General features: G+C 41.2%; 1 long non-coding RNA gene across 1 annotated transcript; it reads right to left on the bottom strand.

The window, feature by feature from the left end:
• Positions 1–2,391: 2,391 nt before the first annotated feature.
• On the bottom strand, positions 2,392–4,600 carry LOC129348453 (uncharacterized). The gene is made up of 2 exons (XR_008600978.1): positions 2,669–4,600; positions 2,392–2,605 (listed from the first exon to the last, which is right to left on the bottom strand). It is a non-coding gene; the product is annotated as an uncharacterized LOC129348453 (long non-coding RNA).
• Between the last annotated feature and the right edge of the window lie 10,737 nt (positions 4,601–15,337).

Genomic DNA, 15,337 nt, shown 5'->3' with positions numbered 1-15,337 from the left:
CGCTGGTTCTCAAACAAGAATACAGAATGTGTCTGACCAGAAACCTCTAAAGACTCACTACAGCCAAGATAAAGACACAACTCAGCTGCACCAAATCCACTAATCACTGCACACATTAGCACCATGTGCTAACTGTGGCTAAAGAACCACATTTACCAAGACAACTATCCAGTACAAAGCCCTAAAACACACCAAGAAACACATTAAAGACGATTTTACTGCTGGAAGCTACAAGCCAACGCCTAAATAACAAACTAAAGCAATGGAGCCAAACCCGGTTCACTGGTGAACAGAAGCAGAGGAAATGTTTGGCTGCAGCTAAATAAAGCAGGAAGACACTGAGCTGCTCAGGTGTTCCTGATAACACCAAGCAGCCACCTGGACAGCCAATAGGAACACAGCTTACTGGAAGTCCAGAGGGCTGGCTTAGTGAAGGAAATTTAGTTTAAAGTTGAAGCAGAAAGTTAACAAAAAAAGTTGAAAACCACCTTCTGATACCTGAAATCTCAGAGTTTTTACACAAAGAACACCTGAACATGTCAAACTGGTTCCATAGTAGAACCATCATTGTAAAAACATCATAGTATGGTGTGTTGCTCAAAAAACATTAGGACCCGGCTGTCTAGGGTCGCAGAGGAGCAACACAAAAACAGGACAAACGCTGGTTTCCAGGGGGTTAGGAGGATATTTATTTGAAAGAGGAAGTTTACAACAACACAACATGTGAGCAGAAAAATCACAAAGTCTGTCTTTAGTTCAGCTGAAAATATTTGTTTTTGTCTTTTTTATTGACCAAACTTTTCAGGAAGTAGATGAAGAATAATTAAAGCTCTCATGTAGAAGTCCAACTTATTTCGGATCCTTGTGGAGAGTTTAATCTTAGAGTTTGTAAAGCTGTTTTTAGAGTCACATGGATTGTTTTGACATTTAATAACCGAGTCCTGAAATAAAATTACAGTTGTGGATTTCTGTCATTTAGTCTGAACTAAACAGATAACAGCAGCACAAATCTCAGACGTCATTATGAGGAATCTGGATTGAGGTTTCTCACTTGGTAATGATCAAAACATGAAATTTAGGTTGGTTTAAAGGAATATTCCACCTTAAATCTTTGAATGTTGACCTAAAAGGTTGGTTTCAGGAAGTATTCCACCTACAAGGTCCTCACACATCCACCTTAAAGTAACATTCCACCAAAAATCCTTGGACATGCACCTAAAATGTTGCTTTAACCGAGTATTCCATCCAAAATCCTCAAAGAGACCTGAGGGGCTGGTTAAAATGAATATTCCACCTAAAACCTCAAATATAGACCCCAAAGGGTGGTTTAGAAGAAATCCTTCAATGTAGACCAAAAAAGTTAGTATGGAGGAATATTCCACCTGAAATGTAGACCTGAGAAGTTGGTTTGGAAGAATATACCATCCTAAACATCCTTAAATGTAGACTAAAAGACAGTTTGGAAGAAAATTCCACCTAAAATCCTCCAATGTAGACCTAAAAGGTGAGTTTAATGGTATATTCCACCTAAAATTCACTACTGTAGACCTTGGAGGTTGGTCTGATGGTATATTCCACCCAACATCCTGGAACATAAACTTAAAAAGTTTGTTCAAAGGAATATTCCACCTAAAATCCTTCAATGTAGACCTAAAAGGTTGATCGGATGGTATATTCTACCCAACATCCTGGAACATTTACCTAAAAGGTTGGTTGAATGGTATATTCCCAGAAGAACCCTTGAACATTGGGTTTAATGGTATATTCCACCCAAAATACTTGGACATTTACCAAGAAGTCAGTGTAAAGGAAATGTAGACCTAAAAGGATTGTTTAAAGGAATATTTAAACTATTATTTTCATTATTTAATAATCTGTTATCAGTCAGAACCCTGGCAAACTTATTTTCTTCAGTTTTTTTAGTGGAAGTCACAAATAAAGGAGCTCTTGGTTTTTCCTGGCGTTACTGAGTCCAAAGCTGCTGTTTCAACACAGAACGTTCACATGCATCCACAAACCTCTCAGCACTCAAACACCCACAGACAGGAGGCTGGCTGGACCGAGGCTCGGCGGCGTCCTCAGACCCACGAGTCGGGGAGTCGCTGAACTTGTTGGTCCGGTTTGAAGGCCTCCGTGTGGTCCAGTAGAAGTCCACGTAGTCGGTGTTGGCTTTGAACCGCAGCAACTGGCCACCATCAGGTGGACCGGCTCGTCCTCGTAGGACTCCTGTAGCCTTCAGGGGACCACAGGAACATTCAGTAGCTGTTGGAGTTCTTCCTGTCAGGCTCATGGTAGAACGGCTCTGAAGAATCTTGTACTTGTCTTATCTGGAACAATCTAACAGCCTAAACTGTTAACAGCAGTGTAAAGAAGCAAACACACAGGCATAGATTAGGACTCAAACTAGATTTATTTTAGAAAACAAATCAGCTTAGAGGCATTTGTTCACACATGTGGCTGAATAGGAGGCCGTCCAATCAGATTTGAGGTCTTCACTCTGTAGGTTGTTGGTTGAGACTCTTGGACCTCAATCAGCTGACGTGGATGTTTGATGGTCTTCCTCTCTAGTGCCAGATGATTCATCCATGAATTCAGCAGCTACAGACTGAAATGAAGCTCATGCTGCCGTTATTGAATTCCTGTTCCAGATCAAATGTTCAGATCTCACCTTGAATGCAGCCGTCTGCTGTCTGATAGTTTTTCTCATTGTAGTCTTCAATAAAGTCTTTTTCCTCATGTCAGGATGTGGTGAGACTCTTTCTCAGTCTCTGCAGACGTCCCTCATTGTGCATCTCCAGAGAAGAAACAGAAAAACTGCTCACTGCTTCAGCATCAAAAGCTCTCCAGCATTGAGAGTGTTTTAGGAATTCATTCATTGTGTTGTGAACTTTGAAGGAGCAGAAACTTTACAGCTGCCAAAGATATGAGCTCCAATTCTGGATGTTTTAGGAAATGAAGTTCATCAAATGAACACTTGATTTTTGCTGATAACTCTCATTAAATTACTGAAGAAATCTAACATAAAAAGCTGTAAACTCTCAGGCAGCTTTTGTTAAAGTTTGTCTATAATTCTATCATCATGTTCTGGAACCAGGACTCTGCAGAAGTTCCTTCAATCAGATACTTGTGTGTTTCTATTTAAGGCCTCAGGTTTGAACATACAGCAGAGGATTAGAAAGGAGTGATTTTAATATTCAAATCAGTCCAGTAAATGTTTGGAGTAAAAATGATTTAAATTTTAATTTAGATAGATTTGTGTCATAAATAATATTGTAGAGTCTCACTTAAATATATCCAAATGAGTTCAGTGTATTTACATTTTATAGAATATTTGATTTCTTAATCTCAATACTGTCGGGTCTGACCCTAAATATTATAATAATGATGTAAATTTAAATAATAATATTGTAGTGCAGAGTCATAAACTTTAATCAGCTAAACTTACATAATAAATATCACTGCACAATCTTAACCTGAACATTCATATTATTGAGGTAAATTTACATAAATCATGATATTCTAGAGTCTTAACTGGAATATTTCTAACATGAATCTTTTTGTATTGTGCTGATAAACAAAAATAACCTGACTTTCAGATAATATTTATTGTCTGTGATTGTGAGACTAAATTCCTCCACATTCTGGAACTTTCCACACAGCAGCTGTAGGAATAAATAAAAATAAAATCTTTTCATTTCCACATTATGCACATTTATTTATTCTTAATATCTCAGACTGAATGTAGCTGGCAGTAAAAACAAACTCATCTGCTGGACTGAATTTCCCAAAATGGAAACATGGACAGAATTTAACACTCATGTATCCATGGCAACGCTAAAGTTTCTGCTTCTTACCAAAGTTCACAACACAAGTAAAGATTTTAATGTAAAACTTCAGGGATGACTGCTAACCATAAGTATTCTGATCAATACTTCATGATCAATATCAGGACAGATGTTACAATTCCAGCTGTTCCATTAGACTGCAGTTATTCACAGAGAAATTAAAACATCACATTCCTCATAAAAACTAGATGGGACTTTGATTAAATAAAGTGTTGGTGAATAAACAGTGTAAAAAGTGCAAAGCAGCTCCATTAAATCAGGAGATGTGAGACTTCCACAGCATGGATCACCATCTGCTGTGTTGATTCATAGCTGAATGTCAGAATGAACTGAGCTAGAAAAGCTGCTTTGAGCTGCAACATTACGGTCTGACAATCCAACACCATCACAGTTTTCATCTGGTTGTTTTGCTCCAACATGCTGTGAAGTTCAGTTTTTACCTGAATCAATACAGAGATTCTATTTCCAACCAAGACTGGAATAAAAATTAGAATGTTATGAGGTTATTAATGCAACTAAATCCTTTCAGATGGAAGGATTTACTTCTAAGTTCTAATTCAACTTTCAGTTGGAGCTCATTGCATTCACAAAGAAAAACAGCGAAACCTTCACAGCAACATTTAATAAACCTAAAGCTTCCCTGTTGGCTCATTGGTGGAGTTTGTTACTGAGCATCTGAACCTTAAATCCAGTGAGACGACCATCTTCAGTCCAGGCCAGTCAGAGAACTTCAAGACCTTCCATCAGCTGGACCAGATGTGTAAAAAACGTCATAGTTTAGTATGATGTCCAAAATATGACAAAAACGTCATAGTTTAGTATTTTGTAGCACTTGTAATGGAAATATGCTATCATTAGGACTGCTAAGGGCTCGGCTATGGAAAAGGTTCAGCTCTGGGAGCAAGACACAAGAAACAAAAATTATATTACTGGTAATGTATTAAAAATAATCAACAGAAAATGTTTGAATGTATCAAGGTGGAACAATGATCAAAATAATAAAACAAAACAATAACAGAAAATCAGAAAAATCAAACCTTCACCTGTCATTCAATCAATTCAAATCACACTAAAGCAGTTACACTTTAAACAATTTAAAGTGATTATATGCTATGGTCGATGTCAATACTGCAATGACAGTTCTAGATTCAGGTGAGTGTGGTTCCACTGTTGTCAATGGGGTGCTAATCAAAGTAATTGATCCATAAAACAAATCCATGAAACAAGTTGAACAAGTCCTACCACACCACTGGGGAAGGGATGAAGCTGTGAGGCTTGAGGCCTGCCAATGAGTGGGGGGTGAAGGGGTGAATCTTTTCAGACTGTTCCAGTTAGTTCCAGGGACTCACCATCAGTTCAATCATCCATAGGAGCCTAACCTGTTCAGCAAAATGTTTGGTTTATGTTGGTGGCATCCAGAAATCCAAGAGCTGGTTGTGGAGTTGAAGGCCTGTTAGCATTAGCATGAGTATTAGCATGATACCAACAGCTTCAACTTGTTTCACATGAATTTTAACTCACTTTCTTTGATGCTGTGATTTCCAAGATTCCAGGCAGTGAAAGTGAATGTGGGGTGATCCTGCTGTTCAAGTGACTGAGTGACTCTGGATGTGCTTCAAACAAAGGAACGGGTGGATTCCAGGTGGGAGAGAGACTGCAGGTGATTGGCTCAGGTGTAGTGAGTGACAGTGAGGAGGTCCAATACTGTGGAAGTGACTGATTGCAGTTTTCTGTTCATGTTGGGATTCCTGATGGCCAACTATGAACTATTGCAGCATGAACTATTGCAGAGTGAACTATTGCAGAGTGAGCTACTGCAGAGTGAGCTACTGCAGAGTGAACTACTGCAGAGTGAACTATTGCAGAGTGAGCTACTGCAGAGTGAACTATTGCAGAGTGAGCTACTGCAGAGTGAACTACTGCAGAGTGAACTACTGCAGAGTGAACTATTGCAGAGTGAGCTACTGCAGAGTGAACTACTGCAGAGTGAACTACTGCAGTGAGCTATTGCAGAGTGAGCTACTGCAGAGTGAGCTACTGCAGAGTGAACTACTGCAGAGTGAACTATTGCAGAGTGAGCTACTGCAGAGTGAACTATTGCAGAGTGAGCTACTGCAGAGTGAGCTACTGCAGAGTGAACTACTGCAGAGTGAACTATTGCAGAGTGAGCTACTGCAGAGTGAACTATTGCAGAGTGAGCTACTGCAGAGTGAACTACTGCAGAGTGAACTACTGCAGTGAGCTATTGCAGAGTGAGCTACTGCAGAGTGAGCTACTGCAGAGTGAACTACTGCAGAGTGAACTATTGCAGAGTGAGCTACTGCAGAGTGAACTATTGCAGAGTGAGCTACTGCAGAGTGAGCTACTGCAGAGTGAACTACTGCAGAGTGAACTATTGCAGAGTGAGCTACTGCAGAGTGAACTATTGCAGAGTGAGCTACTGCAGAGTGAACTACTGCAGAGTGAACTACTGCAGAGTGAACTATTGCAGAGTGAGCTACTGCAGAGTGAACTACTGCAGAGTGAACTACTGCAGAGTGAACTACTGCAGAGTGAGCTACTGCAGAGTGAACTACTGCAGAGTGAACTACTGCAGTGAGCTATTGCAGAGTGAGCTACTGCAGAGTGAGCTACTGCAGAGTGAACTACTGCAGAGTGAACTATTGCAGTGAGCTACTGCAGAGTGAACTATTGCAGAGTGAGCTACTGCAGAGTGAGCTACTGCAGAGTGAACTACTGCAGAGTGAACTATTGCAGAGTGAGCTACTGCAGAGTGAACTATTGCAGAGTGAGCTACTGCAGAGTGAACTACTGCAAAGTGAACTATTGCAGAGTGAGCTACTGCAGAGTGAGCTACTGCAGAGTGAGTGCTACATTGTTGTCCAAAATGTATAAAAAAACATCATAGTTACAGTTATGTGACGGTCAGCGTACCTTTGTGAATCCGTCTCTCATTCTGTCTGTCTGTTAGCAACTTTACTCAACAACGGACGAACGGATTTGGATGAAATTTTTAGGGGAAATCAGAAATGACTCAAGGACCACCTCATTAAATTTCCACAGTGATGCAGCTTATAGTCTGGATCCACGACTTTGCTAAAGATTTCCCATTGCCAGATATAGCTGCCAGCACAGCATCACTGTAACCATGACAACAAGTGAACACTGTGTCAGTTACCTGCTGATGATCACATGATTGTGATCCTACTACAAAATGACTGTGATTTATCAGTTGGAAATCATACATGGAATCAAAGATTGAACTGTGTGCTGTTTCTGAGTCCCGCTACATATTTAGGTCACGTATGTAGCAAACCCCAGCCAGACAATGGTGGAACTCCTGATGTTTCACAAAGCCTTTATTTACCTTCAGCCATCAGCCTTATTTTGAACACAAATGCACCTTTCTGTCCTTCACTCATTCCTTCACAGTAAGAGCTTGTCTCCATTCCAGCTGCTTCTAAGTTTAGACACATCCTTTGCTAGACAGCAACAGCTGGAACCGTTTTCTGTCATCTTTAGGGGAATTTTAGGACTTTTCAGCAGCGTCTTCGTCATGTCAAGAAACCGCTTCTGAGATAAACACTTCCTGTACTGCTGGAATGGTGACAAAATAAAAGCCCGTAACATTAAAAATATGCCTTCAAAATAAAAGCATGGAGGGAACAGTTATTTTAACAGTAGCAAAACAAAGGTTTGCCAAAAGTGATGAACTTTAGAAGCATAAATTACAGAAAATATCTCATAAAATCACAGAAAAAAGATTATTTAACAGACATTTGCTTTATTTTTTTAATCATTCCACTCTATTTTTCTATACAGATTCCAAACCTGAGCTGCCATCTTTGAGGTCGTCAGAATTCATTTCCTCCAGCGGAGAAAAAAATCACGCTGGTTGTTCTGAAATCAAGAGAATCAGAAAAACCACAAAGAACACGAGTCGCTCGGCTCCTTCAATGAGCATTAATTTGGTTTAATTTGACTTTATCAGCGGGACAAGTCGATACAGAGGATTAGAAAGAGAAAGAATCCTTGTCTTTTCTCTCAACAGAGACAATAAGGAGAAAAAAGATAAAGAATCAGACTCATTAAACGTGGAGGAAAAAGTCAGAAGAAAGAGGAAGTGTCTAAGAAACGAGCTGGAAGGGCTGAAAAAAAGATGACAGATTCAGATAACGGAGGTTTACAAACACCCATAATAGACTGATCTGGTGCAGAACAGAGCAGCAGAGAGGCATCTTTATCAGAATTAAAGATTTAAAACCACTTTATTAAAGCTTCCTGGACTTAAACAGTCACATTAATTAAGGATGCGGATGGAAAAAGAAGTTCTTGGCATCAAAAATTCACAAGATCTGAAAGTAAGAAGAGGCTTAGAAGCAGGTGATGACGTGAATCAGAGGCAGAAATAAATCCCAGAATTAAAATAAGAACTGTTAAAGTTTCTTTGTTTTTATAAACTAAAACATCTGCAGCTGAATTTGGTAAAGTATCAATAAAAAGATGAGAATAAATGGTGAAAAATTTCGGTTTTTATTGTTAATAATTCCTGAAATAGACTCAAATTTAAATCTAAGAAAAAAATCTGTGAAAATGGGTCACCGAGTAAAAATAAAGATCATCTCTATAAAAAATCGAAATCAAGTTAAAGTTTCATGAAGATCTTTATAAATTTACATATTTTATGTTATAAAATATTTTAATGGAATCAGAGACGGCTGAGCAGGAATTGTTCTAAGAAATATTTATTTTAATCTATTTTATTTTAATTTTCATATTTGTTTTGTTAATGTCCAATGAGAATTTTATTATCTAAATTTATTTATTTTATTTATATATTTATATATTTTTTGTCTGTTGTTTGGTTTTACAATGTGATGAAATAATTACATAATAAAATTATTATCATTATTATTATTATTTTTGTTGTTGTTATTGTTGTCATTATTTTTGTCATCATTGTTATTATTGATATCATTGTCATTATTATTATTAAGATAAGATAGATAAGATAAGATAAGATAAGATAAGATAAGATAAGATAAGATAAGATAAGATAAGATAAGATAAGATAAGATAAGATAAAGTTCTTTATTTCTCCCCACTCCAGGGGAAATTTACATTGTTACAGCAGCTTTATTTACAATATATACAAGGGTGAAAAAAATTTTTAACAGAAAAAATAAAATAAAGTTTCAAAGTGCAGAGATGTGCAGTGCAAGAATGTCAGTGCAAATTTTATGGTTTGGGGTGGTAATGATGTAGTCCAGTTTATGTTAACATCAGCCAGTGATGCTGATGTTGTAAAGTCTTATAGCAGATGGAATGAAGGACCTGTGATAGCGTTCCTTCTTGCAGGGTGGATGTCTCAGTCTGCTGCTGAAGGAGCTGCTTAAAGACCCCACAGTGTCATGCAGTGGGTGAGAGGGATTGTCCATGATGGATGTGAGCTTTGACAACATCCTCCTCTCACCCACCTCCTCTATGGAGTCCAGGGAACAGTCCAGGACAGAACCTCCTCCTGACCTTCTGTTTAGTCTCTTTCTGTCCCTTTCAGTGCTCCCTGCTCCCCAGCAGACCACTGCATAGAAAATAGCAGACGCTACCACAGAGTCATAAAATGTCCTGAGCAGAGTCCTGCACACTCCAAAGGACCTCAGTCTCCTCAGCAGGTGGAGACCACTTTGGCCCTTCTTGTACAGAACCTCTGTATTGTGTGTCCAGTCCAGTTTATTATTGAGGTGAACACCCAGGTATTTGTATGTGTCCACCATGTCAATGTCCAAACCCTGGATGTTCACCGGTGCAGTCTGAGGTGTCCTCATCCTGCGGAAGTCCACGATCATCTCCTTCGTCTTACTGGCGTTGAGCTGCAGATGGTTTCGCTCACACCAGTCCACAAAGTCAGAGATGACCATCCTGTACTCCCGCTCGTCCCCTTCAGATACGCACCCAACAATGGCTGTATCATCGGAGAACTTCTGGAGGTGACAGCTCCCAGAGTTGTAGTGGAAGTCCGATGTGTACAGGGTGAAGAGAAAGGAGGACAGACTGTCCTCTGTGGACCTCCATGCTGCTGACTACCACATCAGACACACAGTCCTGAAGCCTCACGTACTGTGGTCTGTTGGTGAGGTAGTCGATGGTCCAAGCAGCCAGGTGACAGTCTACTCCCGCTCCTTCAAGCTTCACCCTAAGCAGAGAAGGCTGGATGGTGTTGAAAGCACTGGAGAAGTCGAAGAACATGACCCTCACAGTGCTGCTGGGTTTCTCCAGGTGAGTCAGTGATCTGTGCAGCAGGTAGACCACTGCATCATCCACTCCAATGTTGGGTTGGTAGGCGAACTGCAGTGGATCCAGATACTGGCTCACCTGGGGACGGAGGTTCTTGAGGACGATCCTCTCCATGGTCTTCATCAGGTGAGAAGTGAGGGCCACAGGTCTGAAGTGGTTAGGCTCCCTGGGGTTCCTGGTCTTAGAGACAGGAACCAGGCAGGAAGTCTTCCATAACAGAGGAACCCTCTCCAGACTCAGGCTCAGGTTAAAGATGTGCAGCAGCACCTGACAGAGCTGGTCTGCACAGTCTCTAAGGAGTCTGGAGCTGATTCCATCAGGACCTGCAGCTTTCCTGGTCTTGATCTTTTTAAGTTCACTTCTCACCTGATCAGCTGTTATGGAGAGGCAGGGGGAGGGTGGCAGGGGGAGGTGATGGTGGGGGGTGAGACGAGGAGGGGTGATGGGGCTGTATGTGGAGTCCGGAGGTGGTAGAAGACGGGGATGGGAGGAGGGGTGCTGTTGGTGGTGTTGGTGGTAGAGAGCTGAGGTGTGAAGAAGGAGCTGGCTGGTCGGTGCTTTGATGAGAGGGGGGAGGAGTGGGAGCAGAGTCGAATCTGTTAAAGAACAGATTCAGCTCATTGGCCCACTCCTGGCCTCCTGCTGCAGCTCCCCTCTCATGGCCTCTGCTGTAACCAGAGATGGATCTCAGGTCTCTCCAGACCTCCCTTGTGTTATTGTCCTGCAGGTGAGATTCCATCTTGGTCCTGTAGCTGGCCTTGTCCACCTTGATCTTCTTCTTTATCTCCTTCTGCACCCTCCTCAGCTCCTCTTTGTCCCCAGATCCAAAGACCCTCCTCTTCTCCTTCAGCAGGGCCTTCAGTTCCAGGGACACCCAGGGTTTGCTGTTAGAGAAACACCGTACTTTCCTGGTCGGTACGATGTTCTCTGCACAGAAGTTGATATAGTCCGTAACAGTGTCTGTCAGTGCATCAATGTCCTCCCCGTGTGGACCACACAGCACATCCCAGTCTGTGGTCTCAAAGCAGTCCTGCAGCGCCTCAGTGGCCTCGTCAGACCACTTCTTCACATACCTGGTGGTGGGGGGTTGTTTCTTCACCATAGGTATGTAAATGGGCTGCAGTCTCACCAGGTTGTGATCTGAGTGGCCCAGTGGGGGGAGGGGTGAGGAGCTGTATGCATCCTTGATGTTTGCATACAGCAGGTCCAGGGTTTTATTGTCTCTGGTATGGCAGGTCACGTACTGGGTGAACGTGGGGAGAGTGGCAGAGAGCGATGCATGATTAAAGTCTCCTGAGATGATGATAAGAGACTGAGGGTGAGATGTTTGCAGCTGGGACACTACACTGTGGATGAGTTCACAGGCTGCAGCCGCATCAGCCGAGGGAGGGATGTACACAGTAATGGCTATTACATGTGAATACTCCCGGGGCAGATAGAACGGACGCAGACTGACCGCCAGTAATTCTACATCCTTAGTGCAGAGCTGCTCTTTAACGCTAATGTGCCCAGCATTACATCATCTCTCATTCACATACATCGCGAGGCCCCCACCCTTTCTCTTACCACTCTCCCTCACGTTCCGGTCCGCTCTGACCAGATGGAATCCGTCCAGAGTTAAAAGTGAGTCCGGAGTGAGTTCGTTCAGCCATGACTCCGTGAACATCATGAGGCTGCTCTCCCTATACTCCCACTGCAGCCTGGTCAGCGCCGTCAGTTCTTCCATCTTATTCGGGAGAGACCTCACATTCCCCATAATCACAGATGGAACGGACGGCTTGTAGCGTCTCCTCTTCTCCCGACGCTTCAGTCCTGCCCGGCATCCTCTCCTCCTTCTGCGGAGCTCAGCTGGGATGTCTGGTCTCTCCCACGACGGCGGCCTGGCCTGGCTCAGCGCCAACAGCTGTTCCCGACTGTAAACAATGGAGCCATGGCTGAACGGGTCACCAGATGCGGATTTAAAAAGTTCCGAAAACAGTAGTAAACAAAGTAGGGAAAACGCTATTTGCACATCCATGTCTGTCCCGTACAAAAGCGTCACCCTACTTGCTGAAAAGAAAAACTTAAAAAGAGAAGAAAACTACAAAATAACTACAAAATAACTAAACAGACCTAAAGTTAACCGGAGCTGCTGTAACTAGCTGCCGCTGGCACGGCGCCATCTTGGAAAAATTATTATTATTACTACTATTATTATTATTATCTTCTGCTAATTTTAGATCACAATGAGTGTAATAGGAGGTTTTAGAGGGAACTTTAGATAAAAAATCTTGCACATTTAATGGATCTTTAAGGTGAATAAAAGTTTGTTCATATATAGAATTGACAGATTTTCCATTAAAATTATAATTCAAATTATAAACTGTTAATTTTAGATCAAGTAAAAAAGTTTTTATACTTTAAATTACTTCATACTTTATCTTAGAAGCATAAATCCACCATCTATTATTTGGAATTTTATTCAAGTTTTAGTCTTTTTTTTTTTCAAAAGTGTAAAAATAAAATAAAATAAAAAGAAATAATTCTGTAAAATTACAGATTTGTTAGGATGCAGCTGATGAACACCTCTCAGATACCACAGACCATATTTATTTTTGTTAAGTCAATCTTAAATTTTGGGAATAAATCCCATCAGACTGAGGAGAAATTTCCTTACATCTCTGGAAAATCGACAAACTTCCACGTTTATATGCAGAAATGAAAAATCCTGTAAGAAAATAAAAGAAAATATCTCTGAAATAATGATTTTAAATATCATTTCCATGTAAGAGAATACTTCTTATTTGTCATTTTATTAAATTTTATCTGCAGCTAAAACCTGAAACGTTCCAGTTCTCCTGCCTGTAGTACCAGTAGAAGCCATTAGGTGACACTGTTGGATAAAGTTTACAGGAAATAATTGACTGTCTTTAAAACTCCAGAACCAAGTCAGCATGAGGCAGAGATCTGAGGATTTCAGGTCTTTGTGTCTCCAGGTCTAGTCCAGGTTCAGGTTCTTCTGGAGTCCAGCTGCTCCTGGAAGGTTCCTGAAGGTCAACGATGAGTCAGAGTTCCTCCTGGTCCTCCAGGTTCCACTGGCTTCCTGTTTCTAGGAGAAAAAATAATGATGATGTAGAGCCATAAAGACCAGAGTCATCTAGACAGGTGTTAGAAGGAAGATGGATGGATGGCTAGCTGGATGGATGGATGGATGGATGGAGGAGGATGGATGGATGGAGGGATGATGGATGGATGAAGGATGGATGGAGGAGGATGGATGGATGGATGATGGATGAATGATGGATGGATGGATGGATGATGGATGGATGGATGGATGGATGGAGGATGGATGGATGGATGGATGGATGGATAGATGGATGGATGGATGGATGGATGGAGGATGGATGATGGATGGATGGATGGATGGATGGATGGATGGATGGATGGATGGATGATGGATGGATGGAGGATGGATGGATGGATGATGGATGGATGGATGGATGGATGGATTATGGATGGATGGATGGATGGATGGATGATGGATGGATGGATGATGGATGGATGGATGGATGGATGGATGGATGGATGGATGGATGGATGGATGGATGGATGATGGATGGATGGAGGATGGATGGATGGATGGATGGATGGATGGATGGATGGATGGATGGATGGATAGATGGATAGATGGATGGATGATGATAGAATAAATAAAAGCTGAACTGAATGGCTCTGATGGTGTCTGAAGAACAGTCCAACGCTGCCATCTAGTGGAGGAAGCAGCAGATTACCTCTAATTTTCAGATGTGGACGTTATTTAGTTTGACATAGTTTTATGCCTAGCAGGGAAATGAATATTTCTTTCTGTGATTTTATTAAATATTGTCTGTAACTTTTCACCTGTTTTCATACATTTTTCTGTGATTTTACTGGATGTTTTTGGTATTTTCACAAAACTAAAACTCCTAAAAACCTTATATTTTTAGAGTTTTAGTTCCTGATCTCCTCTTGGTGTGAGGCGATGCTACATCATCTTGGGGGAGTTTTCTTCAACACATGCTGCTGCTGAAAAAAACGTTGATGTGATTACAAAGGAATCAATCTGCAGTGAAGAATGGAGAGAACCTCCGACCACAGCGACGGCATCGATCCATGTGAAAAATGATCATATTCAGGGCTGGTAGGAGATTCATGAGAACCAACACCAGGTTAGGAATGGACTTTATCAGAACTACACCTACAGATTCATCATGACAGCAGAGAACGGAGGGAGATTTAGGCCTTGTCCACACGTAGCCGGGTATCTCACAAAATGAAGATATTTTTCTACGATTCGGCCTATCATCCACACGAAAACGCAGATTTACGTCATCAAAAACGATTCTTTTTAAAAACTCGGACCAAAGTGAAGATTTGCGAATTCTCCGTTTTATGCGTCTGCATGTGGACATCAGTAACCGGGGTTTTGCGTTTCGAAACGTCACCGCCTGCGACAAAATATGTTCTTACGTCACATATGCGACCTGTGTTTACATTCGGTAACAGTATGGATGCTCTCACAAGGTTTTGGGCGCTGTTTCTTGTACAGGGTTTATATTCCAAAACTACGTTTAAGAGCAATTCTGCCTCCTTATCGGTCCACACGAACGAGCCTGGTGCCATGTTTCATATTGCGTGGAAGTGACGTTAGAGACGGAAGCTTATTCTGATTGGATAGGATTTGGGGAACTACTACCACCTAAAGGTCCGGCATGCTTATGAATGTGCTGAAAAACGCACTTATGCGGTTAGGTGTGGATGAAGATATTCGATTTTACAAAAACCCTGCTATGTGTGGACAAGGCCTTAAATGACTCCTCTGAAGGAGTGACTAGAAAGAGCCTGAAAAATCTACTTCCTTCCATCTGACATTTAAAACAGACTTCAAAGAGAACCTCAAACAATTTGTATACATTTTACAAAGGAATAAAGTAAACTACATGTGTACTTTTACTCAGTGTTTATTGGACAGTAGATCAGATCGAATACATGTATGCATTTAGACTCAGTACAGAGTAGACACTAAATAAACCAATGATCTAGTAAATGTTGACATATTCTATCTATCTCTGAAAAGCCTGAAGTCAAATCAACCTGCATGATGAAAACCACAATACTGATGGTCCAAATCCAACCAAAAACATCTCTAACCTCTCACCATGAAATCCATAAAAACAAAG

The sequence above is a fragment of the Amphiprion ocellaris genome, unplaced genomic scaffold (assembly GCF_022539595.1).
Source record: "Amphiprion ocellaris isolate individual 3 ecotype Okinawa unplaced genomic scaffold, ASM2253959v1 Aocel_unscaffolded219, whole genome shotgun sequence".
NCBI lineage: Eukaryota > Metazoa > Chordata > Actinopteri > Pomacentridae > Amphiprion > Amphiprion ocellaris.
The sequence above is the reverse complement of the archived record's forward strand: the minus strand, read 5'-3'. Positions and strand labels throughout refer to the sequence as shown.